Genomic DNA, 18992 nt, shown 5'->3' with positions numbered 1-18992 from the left:
GGTGATCCAATCGCCGATCACCCGGGCCTTCATTGAGAAGTATTGCACGCCTAGGCAAGCGCAGGGCGATGCACCACAGGCCACAGACGCACCACCACCACCTCATCAGGCTGATCCTGTTGGGTCATTAGGCATGGAGCGGTATCTACAACACTTGGTTCACCAGCAGGCAGCTAACCACCGGGGGAAGGTGCAGATACATGAGTGTCTCTACCAGCTCAGCCTCAGTCAGCAGGGCCAGGGTTTCGTTCCTTTTGCATGCCCTACTCCAGATCAGTTTAGGGCTGAGGTCGCATGGCCCGGAGACTGGCCCGAGGCCCAGGCAGGGGAGGCGCCTGCAGAGGCTCCTAGCGATGTAGAAGAGGCCCGCATGGATGAGGAGATGACGGATTTGCTCGGTTTCTTGGGAGGGAGTGGAGCCACATGACCATGGGATCTCCAGATTCATATTCTTTTTTATGTTTCATCCTTTATTATTTACATGTTGTTTTATTTCTATGACTTGAGGGACTAACGTTTGTTTTTTTTTGTTTTGATTGTCATTTGTTTTGTGCATACATTTTGTTGAACTATTGCGTTAGTGCTTACTTCGTTATTGTCGATAATGTTTGTTGAAATTCCGGAACCGTGTAGAGTTTTCATTTAGGAACGTCGTCCTAAAATAAAATGAACAAACATCATGATAACACCAAGAATAAAAAAAGAAAGAGGCGTTGTGAACAAATGTCATATTTGTATATAAAGAAAAGAAAAGAGTTTTTGTATATAAAAAGTGTATGAAAAGATTTTGTGTGTATAAATAATGTGTGAAAAGAAATTCTTGTGTGTGAGCAATGAGTGTATATAAAGAAAATTTTTTGTATACACAACGAGTGTATGTTGAAAAAGGAAAAAGAAATCTTTGAAAAGGAATAGAGGTTTTTATATAGACCATGTTGATATAAAGAGAAAGAGTTTTTTTTTAATGCGTGTGTATACAGAAAAAGTTTTTTCGTGTATAGGAATGTAGGTGTACAGAGAAAAAGCTTTTCTCATAGATAGCGATGGATGTATAGTTTCTGCAAACATGCATAAGAAAAATGAAACAAAAAGAAAAGAGAAAGAAAGACCTCGAAGGTCGGCATGTTATGGTCATAGGAAGCACAAATCATTCATAGAGCGCAAACATATCTTTTGGAAACAAGAAACTGACGCTAAGAGTTTATTTTCCAAAATAACCAAGATAAGAATGGATGGATTTGTTGAACCAATGAAAGAACATAATTTGGAAACGTTGGGTCTACTTGTGTAAATCCCAAGCCTTAGTATCACAATGCCATAAACTGGATGCTTGAGTACCCACCTAGTTGTATGCACGACTAATTTTGCACGTTATTTCCAAATCATCATTGTTACGCATGCCTCGTGGAAATGATAAGGAAGTTTAACCCGAAACCGACACCCTGACACATGAATCTGTTTTGCCCCAAATATCAAAGTCGGGCACGCACGATGAAAAGACCATGTTGAGACATAACCTTAAGCTACTTTGAACCTTGGCCTGTGAAGAGAATCCTCATCCTTTCCCCCAAAGAAAAGGACAGCAGAATCTCATCAAGGGAGAGCGAATAAAGAATGGTAAAATCCGAATTCCCAATCAAAGATTGGAAGAAAATGAAAAGAAAGAAAAGGAAGAAATGAAAAGAAAGAAAAGAAAAGGAAAAGAAGGATTCCCAATCAAAGATCGGAAGAAAGTAAAAAGGAAAAGATCGGAGGAAAACAGAATAATTCCTGATCAATAAAGGAAAGCAAGAAAGAGAACAGAAGATCTTCGGACCAAATAAATTTTCGGCGAGGTAAATAACTGCCGGCAAAGGGAAAACCCATTTTTAAAGAGGTTCTTCCTTTGGGATTGCCATTAAAGGTCGCTCCCGACTGGCGATGTCCCGCCCCGCATAAACCAAGAGGAAAAGACCGAAACACCCAGCTTCCTCTCCAAAAACACTACCCTCGAGAAAATCCTATTGATCCGTGATCGCGCATGTAATCTTTTGGTTTGATAGGAAATCATGTGCAAAATAAAGTCATGGTACAACTACGGTTTGAAATTAGGGTAAAACACTTACTTGTGTGAGTTTTTATACACCATGAGTGATTTTATTCCCAGTTTCAGTTTGACCCAACATTTCCCCTGAATGTTCATTTAAAATCTAAATGTCGACATCCTACCCTTCATTTTCGGTTACAAGGAAAATTACTTTTGGCATAAGCATATTGTTTCTCTAAAATATGGTGCTCTCGTGAATGATTTATTTTTCCTTGCTAAAGCATGTTCGCCTTTTAGGTGAAAGAACCCAGTGGACCATTCGGTCCTAAAATCAAATCTTATCCGGAGCCCCATGAATTGATTGTCATTCATGCATCCTCCACAATCGAGTTCGGAGAACCACAAATTGATTGCCTAGCGCTGTTCGTGCGTCCTCCACCATCAAGTCTGAAGCCCCATGAATTGATTGTCATTCATGCATCCTCCACCATCAAGTCCGGAGCCCCACGAATTGATTGCCTAGCACTGTTCGTGCGTCCTCCACCATCAAATCTTATCCGGAGCCCCATGAATTGATTGTCATTCATGCATCCTCCATCATCGAGTCCGGAGCCCCACGAATTGATTGCCTAGCGCTATTCGTGCGTCCTCCACCATCAAGTCCGGAGCCCCATGAATTGATTGTCATTCATGCATCCTCCACCATTGAGTCCGGAGCCCCACGAATTGATTGCCTAGCGTTGTTCGTGCGTCCTCCACCATCAAGTCCGGAGCCCCATGAATTGATTGTCATTCACGCATCCTCCACCATCGAGTCCGGAGCCCCACGAATTGATTGCCTAGCGCTGTTCGTGCGTCCTCCACCATCAAATCTTATTCGAAGCCCCATGAATTGATTGTCATTCATGCATCCTCCACCATCGAGTCCGGAGCCCCACGAATTGATTGCCTAGCGCTGTTCGTACGTCCTCCACCATCAAGTCCGGAGCCCCATGAATTGATTGTCATTCATGGATCCTCCACCATCGAGTCCGGAGCCCCACGAATTGATTGCCTAGCGATGTTTGTGCGTCCTCCACCATCAAATCTTATCCGGAGCCCCATAAATTGATTCTCATTCATGCATCCTCCACCATCGAGTCCGGAGCCCCACGAATTGATTGCCGAGCGCTGTTCGTGCATCCTACACCATCTTATTCAGAGCCCCATGAATTGATTGCCTAGCGCTGTTCATTCATCCTCCGTTATCAAGTACGGAGCCTCCGGTAAAGGGAAAAATACAGTTTTTTGTTATTTTCCCAATCGGTTCCTTCACCAAACATGTGTATACGTATATATATTATGTTATTTTTGTTTGTTTTGTGTTGTGTTGTGCAGAGAAAGAAGGAGAGACGGGAGTCACTTATCTCAAATCGTTTTGGGTTGGAACTATTGTGATTGAGATTGATTAAATCCCCATGATGGGCAAAGAATGGCCTTCGGGAGTCATCATAGATTAATTACGGAAAGGGCTAAGACGAACGAAATCAGTGTTTTATCTTTACTTTCCTCCTATCTCCGATAAAAGGTAAGTAAAGAGGGGCAACTGTCATACCCTAATTTCGTCCGGGGACCATTGTTGATGGCATGCAACCTTTGCTTGACCGCTTTGAGGTACTTGGCACCCATTGTTGCACAATACGTGAAGTTCCGTAACGTGTCGGAAGTCAAAAGAGAGCAATGTTGCACGATCCTTGAAGTTTCGTAACATGCCAGAAATCAAAAGGGAGCATTGTTACGCAATCCGTGAGGTTATGTAACAATCCGTGAGGTTCTGTAACATTCCGAAAGCCAAAAAAGGGATGATTACGTGATTCGTAAGGTTCCGTAACATTACGGAAGGAAAAACAAGTATCATTACGGAATTTGTAAATTTCTGTAACGTTAAGGAAAAAGAATCAGCAAAAAAAGATAGGGGGTGTATTAAGTAAATAGGGGGGTTCAAATAGCAACCAGGCCCACTTGGGCCTTCTAGGATGTTCCTCCAGAAGGCGGTTGCTTCTGGAGGAAGCAACCTAGCTCACCTGGGCGAGTTGGGTGGCAAGCTCCTCCCTCATTTTCCTATAAATAAGGGGAGGAGTGAAGGAGAAAAACGTTCAGCCCTCCTGGTATCTTGGGATCACTTGAAATTAGTGAAAAAAAATCATTTCCGTGAAGAAAATCCACGCCGAGGCGCTTCCGTAACGTGTCCGAAACATTTCTGTGGGTAATTCCGTGAAGATTTTCCGCCATCTTTCGTTCGTTCTTCGTCGTTCTTCAGTCTTCAACCGGTAAGTTCCCAAAATCGAACTTTTTAATTCATTCTATGTACCCTTGGTGGTCCCCACTTGTTTCGTGTACTTTTATTTTCATTTCATTTACTTTCCGTACCCCCTTTTGATGTGCTTTAGTAATTTATTTAAGTCATTTTCTCGCCTAATCAAAAAATAAAATAAATTTCTACCGATCATTTGAATTGTAATATCTGTTAATTTCTGTTAAAATGAAATCCGACCGTTCGGTCATGCCGTAACCACGTTGGAAATAAAAAAAGAGGTAAAATAATAATATAATAATCAAAAAATATCTTTTAGTAAAATAAAACGGATGTTTCTCTTTGGGATTCTTCTTTCTTAATTGAATTGACTAATAACTAAAGTGAAACTAAGGCTAAAATCAACTCACAAAATCAAGCTTTGTCCTCAAAAAATCACTAAAAAAATGTTTTAAGGTCCAATGCCTCAGCTTTTCTCACCAAATAAAGATGGATCATTTTAAGGTCCAATGCCTTAAATGACTACCTTCCAAGTAAAAAGAATCATTTGATTCACCCTTTTTGAAAAAACTATGTAGGTCTGATTTCCTCTTCGATGGAGGGTACGTAGGAGCAAGAGTCATGCTTTTGTCGACCTCAAAAATAAAAAAGAAATAAAAGTTTAGATATATAATTTCACACAATTCTAATTTAAGGTTGTTGTCCTTTGGGACAAACGTGAGAGGTGCTAATACCTTCCTCAAACGTAAATACAACTCCCGAATCTGGAATATTCTTCATGACCGGTTTCCTTTGGTTTTTCTAACTTTTTCCTTTCAATAAACGTTGATGGCGACTCCGCGCATTTTCCTCCTTTGGAAGACGCACCCGTGAGCCTCGCCTCGCTCGCAAAAGGGTAGGTTGCGACATTGATGTATATACATATATTGCCTAATTGTTGCTTTATTTTTCAAATGCTTTCCATTGCTATTGTTCACGTTCAAAAAAAATCAAAAAAAAAAGAAAAAAAGAAAAAGAATGAGGTTGAATAAATGAGGTCTTGGTTTGGAGACTTGAATTGGTTTGAGGACTTGGTTGATTTTGTTTTGGGTTACTTTTTAAAGCTTAATTTGTAATTTTGGTTTTGGGGTTTATTACTTTTTCTTACTTCCCACTTATTCCCCATTGCTCCTCTATTCCTTTGGGTTTTAGCTACCATCCCATACTTTCATCTACCTTGTCCTTGGCCCCATTACAACCTTAAAAGACCTTTTGATCCTCATGTGCATGTGCTTGTGATGTGGTTGTCAATTTTAGAGTCTTGCCAAGTCTATGTGGTGTTTGCTTTCATGGGTGCTCTAAGAGTAAACAGTAGCCTAGACACTTGAGAGATAGAATGCATATCATGTGAGGCTTTATCACTTTTCATTCTTGAGCTGATTGATTATCTTGCCATGTTTGAGATGCTTAGATGATTTTCATAACGGCCTTGATTCTTTAACTCTTTACGTGTTGGATGTTACCCATTCTTTTCATTCCTTGAGATTCATTGAGAAATATGTAATTGTTGTTGTGTCTGTTTGTTTCTCTTTAATGTCTCTGGATTTGTCCCTTGTTTTGTTTTTTTTTTTTTTGCCCAGGAATGCAAAAGGCTAAGTGTGAGGGGATTTGATGTGTCATCATTTTCTCATATTTCTTAACCCTTTTTGTCACCATTTTAATTACTGATTAGTCTTAATTGTCAATTTAATTATGCAGTTTTATCATTTGGGCCTATTGGATTAATTTTGTGTTTTTAATTTAATTTCAGGAGAATTATAAGCAATTGGGCTTGAATCCAGAATTGGGCTTGAACTTGAAGAGAGCATACTATTTTATTCTACAAAATCTTATCTAGATTTTATCTTATCATATCTAGATTTTATCTCATCTAGATATTATTTCATCTAGATCTTATCTTATCTTATCTTATCTAGATTTTATTTCATCTAGATATTATTTCATCTAGATTTTGTTTTATGTTATCTTATCTAGATTTTATTTTATTTATGCGCTTGAACTTAAAACAAATTTGTAAGCTTTGGGGCTGAGAACTATATAACAGCACCAAGGTTCTAGTTTCTCTCTCTCTTTGGTTTTTAGTTTTTCTTCGTTTTGGAGAATAATTGGAGTTTTCTTCGTTTTCTACTACAATTTCGTTTTCTATTGATTAATGGAAGGCTAAGTCTCCAGCGTTGTTTTCTCTTGAGGATCAAGCACAACTCTCTTTGAGGTTTTATTATTACTATTGAATTCTGATCAGTTTTTCCTCTTCACCAATTACTCTGTATTTGTTGCTATTAATCCATGCATGCTTAGTGCTTGATTAATTGTCTCTACGTTTAATTTACGTTTATGCTCAATGATCAGTTTCATTCATGATTAATTGGTGTATGTGTTGCTTAATCACATAATGAATGCCTTATGTCAAATTTCGCTTAGTAATTTAATTTAGGGTTGGATTAAGTGGTTGAACTGATAAAGGATAAATCCTCGTAACCTTGGATAAGAGACTTGCTTGTGAATCAAGGGGAAACAACATGTTTTAATTCTGATATTTTCTAATTCAAATTTACTTGTTGTTTAATTTACAAAAACAAACAACCCCCCCCCCCCAATTCGTCACTGTTTTATTACAATCTGTTATGAACGTTTGGTTGACCATTGCTCGTTGGGAGACGACCTAGGATTACTTCCTAGATACTGCATTTTTAATGTTTATTTGATTCGGGTACGACCTCGATCACAAATCATAGTTATAATTTTGATAAATATATTCATTTGAATTACAATAATATAAGAGTTTATAAGATAATAAGGAAAATTTTATAAAAAAAATCGATTTAATGATTATTTTTTAAATAATTTCGATAATAATAAGAAATAAGGATTGGAAAAGTAGAGTTTTGAGGATAAATGAAGATTGAAAAGAGTAAAGGGTTTAGAAATGTGCAATAAAGTAAAGAAATAAGAATTCATGAAGAATGAGAATTGAATACATATATGATGACCTATCGAACCTGTAGCCAATTTTCGATGATAGTAAAAAAAGATGATGGAACTCAATAAACCAAGAGCTCGGGTGAATTGGTTTTCAAACAGAAATGTACTTAAAAAAATAGTTACAAAAAAAACTTTTGTATGGATCGTATCACAAACAAATATATGAATCGAACGTAATCAATACTTAATCAATCTTCCTTAAACATGATCCTTCATTAACTTCCTTTCTTTCATGATTATAAAACTTGAACCTTTATGAAAAACTTGATTAATACTTGAATGAGAGAAAAAGATCAGAACAAGAGAAGAAAGACACAATCTTTTTATATTGGTTCACTCTCTATTATTAGAGAAGCTAATCCAATTATCTTATCCACAACCAGAATTAGATTTTCAATATGCATCAAGAATCCTTACAAGCAATCATAACCAATCTACAATTCTCACCCCGGAAAAAAAGACTAAGGCACCCAACACTAGGGTCCCTTATGAATATAAGCCTAAGAGAACCCTACTTTTAGCCCAAACTAGAAAACCCTATTCTAGCATGCTTTAAGCGATTCATGCATAACCAAAAAGACCGTGTAAAAACCATACACAAGAAAAACTGAGTAAAAGAAATACAACCTGACCTATATTTTCACAAAAACCTTGTTGGATTGAGAATGTGATCTTCTTCAACTTAAAAGACACAACTCACTTCCAAGAAAAGATCTTGATAACCAAACGATTAAGAAGTTATCAGTTACTATTAAGTTCTTTTCTTTTCTTCTCTTATTCACTAATGACAACACGAAATATTACTCATTCTAAGGCTAAGATGTTTTTTTTTAGATGTATTGAGAATCCTGTATTGATCTCTTGATGTATAGATGTGAACAAAAGCTGATTATTTATAAAGAAAATAGTTATAACCGCTTGTAATCAATTAATTCTATAAGGTAATCGATTAGATTATCTAAGTAATCGATTAAAGTGTTCTTGTTCACCACTGAACACTTAAGTGAGAGAGAAGTAATCGGCTAATCTACAAAAGTAATCGATTAAAGAAAAGACTCCTAAATAAATTAGTCATTGTCTCAAACAACAGTGCAATCAATTACGAGATATCAGTAATGTTAGACAAGTGGCCTCAGATATCTTAAGAAGGGGGGTTGAATTAAGATATTACACACTATTTTCCCAATTAAGATTCTATTTCACTTTCTATTCAAGTTACAAATTCTCTTAACAATGAACTTCTTAAATATTGATTCAAATAGAACAATCTGAATATAAATATAAAACAATAATAAATAAAAGAGTTTAAGGGAAGAGAAAGTGCAAACTCAGATTTATACTGGTTCGGCCACACCCTTGTGCCTACGTCCAGTCCCCAAGCAACCCGCTTGAGAGTTCCACTATCTTGTAAAATCCTTTTACAAGTTCTGAACACACAAGGACAATCCTTCCTTTGTGTTCAGAATTCTTTTACAACAAGAGACCCTCGGTCTCTTAATCCCTTAGAGAATTAGAAAGAGGAGAAGAATGAATCTCTCTTGGAAGAGATATATTTTACAATCTGAGCACTCAAATGATTCCTTAATTAATTGCAAATGGATTGGCCAAGGAATTCTTAAGAGGATAAAATGATTTTGCTCTTTGAGAGAATAAACACTTGTTGTTCTGAAAAACTCTAAGCAAATTCGTGTTCTAAGTCACATATATATAGACCATTGGTGGTCATGTAAAAACCATTTGAGAAGTTGTGACTCTTAGAAATATTTTTCTGAAAATCTTGTCTGGTAATCGATTACAGGATTTGTGTAATCGCTTACAGCTTTTAAAATTTGAATTAAAACGTTTATTAACTGCTAGTAATCAATTACCAATATTGTGTAATCGATTACACGGTCTAAAATTTGAATTCAAATATTTAGTAGCTATTGTAAATCATTTTTGGCCACCAGTAATCGATTACATCCTCTAGTAATCGATTACCAGAGAGTAAATCTCTTGAAAAACACTTTTTAACATGCATTACTTGGCCAAACCTTTTGCTATATCAATTAAGAATTCCCTTCCTAAAATACTAGTGATCATCTTGATGTTGTGGCTTGTATTCTTGAATCATAGTCTTGAATTTAAACTTGAAAAGCCCATTTGCATCATTTGCATCAAATCATCATGATCATCATCAAAACACCAAAGTCATTTGCTTCTACAAGTAATCGATTAAAATAGAGAATTTTTGTCTCTAAAGAAACTTTTCTAACTTATAAACTTTTTTCACACAAACCATGATGATGCATGATGCAATACAAATATCAAATGTACTATGATGGAACAACCAAGATAACAACCAATACAAATGCCACTCAAGGGAGTTGGGCATGTAAAAGCCAAAACTTCTTCAAACCTTCTACAAGCTTTTCCTTGAACTTAAAGCTTTAGCCGTTAGGTTGTTCACCATGTTGTTCATGTTGCTTCCCTATCTCTAACAAGTAGGTGTTGTCGGTATTTGAGGAATTAAGTGATAGTGTTTCAACCCCTCGAAAATTGGCAAACAACAATTTTATATATAGATTTCTAATACTAACATTTGAATTAAATGATTTGGACATGTGTATGGTGATATTCCTAAATACATTAATATGACACTAGTAACTGTCTTTGTATAACTTCTTTGCAATTGTGTGAACTGGTACTTCAATTATAAAAAAAGACCTTGCTTCCCCGCACTTACCAATCTCACATGCCTAAATGAAATTATCAAAATTATTAATCCCAATCGAAATAACTCCCTTTGATTACATAATCAACTTCTCGAATTTTTGACCATATTTCGATTATTTTTTTTTAATGGATTCTTCTACTCATCTCGAGACAAGTGTCCATGTCAGTACATCCACATCAATCCTCAAGCCATGCACACATAGATTCAAGCCCCACCAACCATGTTTGTTCCCACACATCGAAAGTTCCTTCTAGCTTTCTTTTGTTCTTTTTGTAATTTAATCCTTGGGTTTGTTTGCTTCTTCTTATTTTTGTGATTTAATCAACTGTTTGTTATACTGCCATGTTGAGACCTTGTGTTTTTTGGGTCATCGTGCACTGATGTGTGATGTCTTAATGGATAGAGGGAGGAGGCCCCACAGTCAAAATACGTAGGAAGGAGGAAACGTAGCGATGGTGCTATAAAGGACGTGGCCAATGGAGGTGTTGTTAGAGAGGGAATGAGAATAAGGAGTAGAAAAGGAGAGGGGTGTGAGAAGAAGCAAGAAAAAGAAAAAGTGGGGCACTGCTGTCGAAAATCGCATCTGCGGGTGATGCACCATGGAGAATAAGCACCGGCTAGGAAGGAGTAAGGATTAGGTGTTTGAGAGTCCATAATAAGAAAATGGACTATTATTAATCTAAAGACCATTTAAAAGTCCACCATAAAAGCATTTGAAGCACTTCCATTGTAGACGCTATATATATATATATATAAACGAATCAAATTATACTAATATAATTTTGACAACTGTTATATTATTTTATAACTTTCAACTGATTAATATTTTCTAAAAAAATTTCATATCAATTCAAAATCATTTATTACCTCTTTCATATAAATTAAAATAACTTAATACAAACATATATATATATATATATATATATATATATATATATATATATATATATATATATATATATATGGACGCGAAAAGGCAGAGTGAATAGGCAATTTAGTCCCTGAGATTGTACTCATTTTGCATATTAGTCCCTAACTTAATATTAAATTCAAAATAGTCCCTATCTTTGCCAAAGTGTTGCAAAATAGTCCTTCCGTTAAATTTTAAAGTAACGCCGTTAATGAGGTCAATTTTAGTGCCACGTGGACTATCCAACGTGGCACTAAAGGATGACGTGGCATGACACATGGACGTGCCTCTTAAAAGATGCCACGTCATTTGATGATAACAAAACGAGTAAATAGGCAATTTAGTCCCTGACTTTGTACCCCTATTGCATATTAGTCCCTAACTTAATAAAAATTCAAAATAGTCCCTATCTTTTGTATAAGTATTGCAAAATAGTCTTTTCGTTAAATTTTAAAGTAATGTTGTTAGTGAGGTCAATTTTAGTGTCACATCATTTGATGATGATAGAATGAGTGAATTCTTCAAATTTGATGGTTCTGAACCAATTGAGGCATATATACGAAAAAGAACCCCCACACACTTGCACAAATAAAAAGAACCAAAAATCCACAGCAACAACCTTATCTCAGTAGTCGTCAACACCAATGTGCGAGGTCTACATAACCATTCTCTTTTCCTTTTTTTTCTTCAATTACCATCAATATATCATTCTGGGTTCTGATTTTTTTTTTTTGTGTGTGTGTTTTGAATAGGAAGAGAAAAAACCAGAGGAAAACAAAGTGGAGGAGAAAAAAGCAAATGAAGAAGAAAAGAAAGAAGAAGAGAAAAAACCAGAGGAATCAAAAGATGACAAGGAATCCAAGGAGGAATCTGCGCCGCCAGAAATCGTGCTAGGCACAACCTTTGCAATGCATGGACACTTTAAGCAAGATTTCCGACATCTTTTAAGTTAGGTACTATTTTGCAACACTTATGCAAAAGATAGGGATTATCTTGAATTTTTCATTAAGTTAGGGACTAATATGCAACAGGGGTACAAAGTCAGGGACTAAATTGCCTATTTACTCGTTTTGTTATCATCAAATGACGTGCAATCTTTTAGGAGGCACGTCCACGTGTCATGCCACATCATCCTTTAGTGCCACATTGGATAGTCCACGTGGCACTAAAATTGACCTCACTAACAACGTTACTTTAAAATTTAACGGAAGGACTATTTTGCAACACTTTTGCAAAGATAGGGACTATTTTGAATTTAATATTAAGTTAGGGACTAATATGCAAAATGGGTACAATCTCAGGGACTAAATTGCCTATTCACTCATTCTCATAGGCTTAAATGGATTTCATCTAGCTCACTTAGTTACAACTTCCTTTTCTCTCTAGCCTGATCAATAGAGAAGTTGCAGGTCTTTACAGCCCAGTAGGCTTTGTGCTCTATCTCTACAGGAAGATGGCATGCCTTGCCAAAGACAACCTGATAAGGCGACATTCCTATGGGTGCTATGTAGGCAGTCCTATATGCCCAAAGAGCATCATCCAGCCTGGTGCTCCAATCCTTTCTGTTTAGCTACACAATCTTCTCTAAGATCCTTTTTATCTCTCTGTTTGAAATCTCAGCCTGCCCATTAGTTTGGGGGTGGTAAGGTGTGGAAATTATGTGCACGACCCCATACTTTTTTAGCAAGGCATACATGGATCTGTTACAAAAATGGGTGCCTTGATCACTAACGATAGCTCTAGGGACTCCAAACCTGCAAAACAGATTAGATCTAAAAAAATCCACAACAACCTTAGCATCGTTAGTTCTGGTGGGTTTGGATTCCACCCATTTTGAAACATAATCAATAGCAAGGAGAATATAAACAAAACCAAAAGAGACAGGGAAAGGCCCCATAAAATCTATACCCCAGACATCAAACATCTCACAAAATAACATGGGTTGTTGAGGCATTTGTTGTGTCCATGAAGGTGAGTCGCCTGCTCTCTAACATGACTCACAAGTGCTACAGACTCTCCACGCATCCTTGAAGATGGTGGGCCAGTAGAAACCGCAGTCAAGCACCTTGCAAGTTGTCCTCTGTATGCCAAGATGGTCATCTGGTGCGAAAGAATGACAGAATTGCAGGACCGAGTCAATCTCATGGTCTGGAATGCATCTTCTAATAAACTAGTCACTGCACAACTTCCACAAATAGAGGTCATCCCAAATATAATGCTTAGCATCGCTCTTAATTTTACCATTTTGAGCTTTAGATGCTAAGGGAGGAAAAACATAAGCAACCAAATAATTCACAATATTAGCAAACCATGGAGTGGGAAAGGAATCAGAAATACTATAGAGAATGTACAAATGATCATCCGGAAAATCATCCCGAATGGGTGAGTCCTCAGACGCACGCTCAATCCTACTCAGATGGTCAGCCACGAGGTTCTGTGCACCACTCCGATCACGAATCTCCAAATTGTAGAAGCAAAGCTTCATGGTGAATCAAAGGTGATTCAAAGGTGTTTTGATGATAACAATGATGATAACAAAAGATGATGACAAAGGTGATGACAAAAAGCTCAAAGATTAATCAAAGAACAACTCAAGTAAATCAAAGATCAATCAAGAACAATTCAAGAGTTCAAGATAAGAATCAAGAAGAATTCAAGACTCAAGAAGAAAGTCTAGAGACAAGAATCAAGATTCAAGGTTCAAGATCTCAAGAATCAAGATCAAGATTCAAGACTCAAGATTCAAGAATGAAGAGAAGACTCAATCAAGATAAGTATTAAAAAGTTTTTCAAAACTTTGAATAGCACATGAGTTTTTGACAAAACCTTTTACCAAAGAGTTTTTACTCTCTAGTAATCGATTACCAGATTGTTGTAATCGATTACCAGTAGCAAAATTGTTTTGAAAAAGTTTTCAAATTGAATTTACAACGTTCCAATTAATTTCAAAATGTTGTAATCGATTACAATGTTTTGGTAATCGATTACCAGTACCTTTGAACGTTGAAATTCAAATTCAAATGTGAAGAGTCACATCCTTTCACATAAAAGCTTTGTGTAATCGATTACACTTATTTGGTAATCGATTACCAGTGACTGTTTCTGATAAATCAAAAGATGTAACTCTTCAAAAGGGTTTTGACTTTTTCAAATTGGTTTTAAGTTTTTCTAAAAGTTATAACTCTTCTAAATGGTCTTCTTGGCCAGACATGCAGAGTCTATAAAAGCAAGGCTTTGATTTGCTTTTCAATACACTTTTCACATTCATTCAATCAATCCTTTGCAAGCCTTGAATCTCTTTGAACTTCTTCTTCTTCTTTGTACTAAAAGCTTTCTAAAGTTTTCTGGTTTTTCCAAACCTTGAAAACTTGTGCTATTCATCTTTTCATTCTCTTCTCCCTTTGCCAAAAAGAATTCGCCAAGGACTAACCGCCTGAATTCTTTTTGTGTCTCTCTTCTCCCTTTTCCAAAAGAACAAAGAACTAACTGCCTGAATTCTTTTGTGTCTCCCTTCTCCCTTGTCAAAGAATTCAAAACGACACAGTCTGAGAATTCTTTTGATTCTTCCAATTCCCTAATACAAAAGTGTTCAAAGGACTAACCACCTGAGAATTCTTTTGTATCCCCATTCACAAAGTATCAAAGGTTTAACAGCCTGAGATCTTTGTCTCAACACATTGGAGGGTACATCCTTTGTGGTACAAGTAGAGGGTACATCTACTTGGGTTTGACTGAGAACAAGAGAGGGTACATCTCTTGTGGATCAGTTCTAATGGAGGGTACATCCACTAGGTTCAAAGAGAACAAGGGAGGGTACATCCCTTGTGGATCTTTGCTTGTAAAAGGATTTTTACAAGGTTGAAAGAAATCTCAAGGACCGCAGGTCACTTGGGGACTGGATGTAGGCACGGGTTGTTGCCGAACCAGTATAAAAACTCTTGTGTGTTTATTTCCTTCTTCCCTACTCTTTTACTTTCTGCTGTGCATTTAATTTTCGCTTTTACTTTCTGTTAAGTTTCTCTTCTACTCCTCATTCTCTTAACAATTTAGTAAAATCCTTAGAAGAGTAATTTTTAATTAGTAAAGGTTTAGGAATAATTAATTTAACCCCCCTTCTTAATTATTCTGAGGCCACTCGATCCGACACAAATCAAACTCTTGGAGCCAAAGCATCCACCTGATCAATCTAGGCTTTGATTCAGCCTTCTTCAACAGGTACTTTAGAGTTGCATGGTTAGTATAAATAATAACACGAGTACCAAGCAAATATGAACGAAATTTTTCAAGAGCAAAAATTATCGCTAATAGCTCATTCTCTGTGGTAGTGTAATTTGCTTGAGCAGCATCCAAAGTTTGCGTAATTGGATGCATCGCACATTAGCTCAATTGGGGTTGTCCAGTCAGGTGCCTAAATGATAGGGGTGGTAGTCACCGCACGCTTGAGGCAATCAAAAGCCTTTTTGCACCAGTCATCAAAATCAAACTTCACTTCCTTTTGCAGCAGATTGGATAGTGGAAGGGCCACTTTGCTAAAATCCTTGATAAAGCCCCTATAAAACCTTGCATGACCAAGAAAAAAACGAACCTCTCGCATGCAAGAGGGGTAAGGAAATTGTGAAATAACATTTATTTTTGCAGGGTCTACCTCTATGCCCTTACTGGAAATGATATGCCCTAAAACTATACCTTGTTCTACCATGAAGTGACATTTTTCAAAATTCAGCACAAGGTTGATTTCAATGCATCTATTAAGGACTCTATCCAGACTATCCAAACATGCATCAAAAGAGGATCCATAAACAGTAAAATCATTCATAAACACCTCTATGCAACTCTCTAAAAAATTACTGAAAATGCTAAGCATGCACCGCTAGAAGGTACCAAGGGCGTTGCATAGGCCAAAGGGCATCCTCCTATAGGCAAAAGTTCCAAAGGGACAGGTGAATGTGGTCTTTTCTCGATCCTCAAGAGCAATATGAATTTGTAAATAACCAGAAAAACCATCAAGAAAACAATAATGAGACTTACTTGCCAAGTGCTCAAGCATTTGATCAATGAATGGCAGGGGAAAATGATCTTTTCTGGTTACCTGGTTTAGCCTCCTATAATCAATGCAGACTCGCCAGTTGTTCTGCACTCTTGTGGGGATAAGCTCATCCCTTTCATTCTTAATCACTGTGAGGCTTGTCTTCTTAGGAACCACTTGGACTGGACACACCCACTGGCTGTCAGAAATAGGGTAGATGATTCTAGCTTGTAAGAGCTTGGTCACTTCCTTTTTCACCATATCTAGAATGACGGGGTTGATGGGCTAATACCAGGAATGTCTGCTAAAGTCCATCCAATGACCTTCTTGTGCTTCTTGAGCACTAGCAACAACTTCTCCTCTTGCTCAGCATCAAGGGAGGCAGAGATGATCACTGGAAATTTTTCCTTGTCCTCCAAGTAAGCATATTTGAGAGTTGCTGGTAAGGGTTTCAACTCTGGTGTAGGTGGTGGCTGAATAATGGGAGGAACCAGGGTAGGAGAAGAAGAAGGTTCCTCAGCCTGTACCTCATAAAGCAAGTAAGAAGTATATGTATTTCCTGCAACATGGTTAGTGCATTCTACCTCTAAAAAATCAACATCAAGAGGTACAACACCCAGAAAATCAGGACCAGACTCAAATTCAGATTTATTCTCAGCATAAAAATTAGATACATGATCAAATTCAAACTCAGATTCAAATTCAATGCATAAGGAATGACAAGTATGCAGATCAGATAAAAATGGATGTTTTCTACCATGAAGAACAAAATCAAAATCAATCATATAATCATCAACAATATGATCAATTATCTCAGCACGAAAAACAGAATGATCCTCAGATGGATGTTTCATGGCATCAAGAATGTTAAAATGAACAACAATATCACCAAATTCCATAGACAATGAGCCAGCATAAACATCTATCTTGGTTCGGGCTATTTTCATAAATGGTATGCCTAAAATAATTGGAACTGAATCATGGGAAAATCCCTCTTCCAGATTAAGAACATAAAAATTAATAGGAAAAATAAGTTCACCAACCCGAACCAGAACATCCTTTATGAAACCTGCGGGGTAAGCAATACTTTTATTTACCAAATGAATCACCACATTTGTAGATTGCAAAGGTCCAAGAGATAAAGAATTGAAAATGGACAGAGGCATGACACTAACTGATGCTCCTAGATCTAGCATGGCATTCTTAAATTTATTGTTCCCAATAATGCAAGGTATACAGAAAGTACCTGGGTCCTTACATTTCTCAGGAATGTGAGGAACAGATTTACCTATCAATGCTGACACATTTCTTCCCATGCTAATCCTTTCATTTCCTTTGAGCTTCCTTTTGTGGGTGCACAGCTCCTTTAGAAACTTGGCATATCTTGGAATCTGCTCGATGGCATCTAGCAGAGGTATGTTCACCTCTACTTTTCTGAAGGTCTCCAAGATCTCCTTTTCCGCTTCTTCCATCTTTTTGTTTGGAATTGCTCTAGGTGGGAATGGAAGAGGGATAGAAGGCTGCTGTAAGTCGGAATTACTAGAAGAAGGTCCACCTGCATGAAAATTTTTGTTAGGAAGCTTTCTCTTTTGTGCAACTATCTCATCCTCTTTTTTAGGTGTAGAATGAAGCTTGACAGGTTCAGGTGCAGGTGCTGCTACTGGTGGAGGCACTTGAATTTGGTTGCCAGACCTCAAGGTGATGGCACTCACATTTTTCGGATTCTGCACAGTTTGTGAAGGCAATTTGTCAGAATTTTGGGACTGAGCTTGGTTCATCTGAGTAGCCATCTGCCCTATCTGATTTGTCAGACTCTGAATGGAGGCTCTTGTCTCTTACTGAAATTGCATATTCTGGATGGTCATTTGTCTCACTAACTCTTCTAAGGAAGGTTGAGGAGGAGCCTCAGTTGCTTGTTGTCTTTGTTGTGACTGCTGTTGTTGCTGTATTGAAGGAGGAACATATGGCTTGCTTGGACCAGCAACATTCTAGAAAGGAGGGACAAACTATTGTTGTTGTGGAGGACTTGTCCATCTCAGATTTGGATGATTCCTCCAACCTGGATTGTATCTATTGCTTGAAAGGTCATAATTATTCTGTTGTTGTTGGTTTTGCTGCTGAGGAGGTCTATTATAAATGTTTGTAGCATAAGTTTTAGGTTGCTCATTGACTTCAGATTGTTGTAAAGAAGGATAGAGATCTGTATGGTGATCTGCAGAAGAACACAAATCACAAACTCTTGCAACAGGTGTAGATTTCTGATTCATGGCAAGCTGAGTTACTAGGTTGACCAAGGCATCTAGTTTTCCTTCAAGCTTTTTATTTTCAGTAGATGAAGATGAATCTGTGGCCACCTCATAGACTCGTCTAAGAACAATAGCATCATTTCTTGCACTGAATTGTTGGGAGTTGGAAGTCATCTTCTCAATCAAATTCCTAGCTTTAGCAGGGGTCATATCACCAAGAGCTCCACCATTGGTAGCATCAATCATACTCCTCTCCATGTTGCTAAATCCCTCATAGAAATATTGAAGAAGGAGTTGCTCAGAAATCTAGTGGTGAGGACAGCTTGCACATAATTTCTTGAATCTTTCTCAGTACTCATACAAGCTCTCTCCACTAAGTTTCCTGATGCCTGAAATGTCTTTTCTGATGGCAGTGGTCCTAGATGCAGGGAAGAATTTCTCCAAGAACACCCTCTTAAGGTCATCCCAACTGAAAATGAACCTGGGAGCAAGGTAGTAGAGCCAATCTTTTGCCACTCCCTCAAAAGAATGAGGAAAAGCCTTTAGAAAGATATGATCTTCTTGGACATCAGGGGGCTTCATGGTGGAACAAACAATATGGGACTCCTTAAGATGCTTATGAGGATCTTCACCTGCAAGACCATGAAACTTGGGCAGTAAATGTATTAGTCCAGTCTTCAGAACATATGAAACACCCTCATCAGGATATTGAATGCACAAGCTTTCATAAGTGAAATCAGGTGCATCCATCTCC

This window comes from Glycine max, chromosome 19 (assembly GCF_000004515.6).
Source record: "Glycine max cultivar Williams 82 chromosome 19, Glycine_max_v4.0, whole genome shotgun sequence".
In the NCBI taxonomy this organism is placed as follows: domain Eukaryota; kingdom Viridiplantae; phylum Streptophyta; class Magnoliopsida; order Fabales; family Fabaceae; genus Glycine; species Glycine max.
This window is presented reverse-complemented; position numbering follows the sequence as displayed.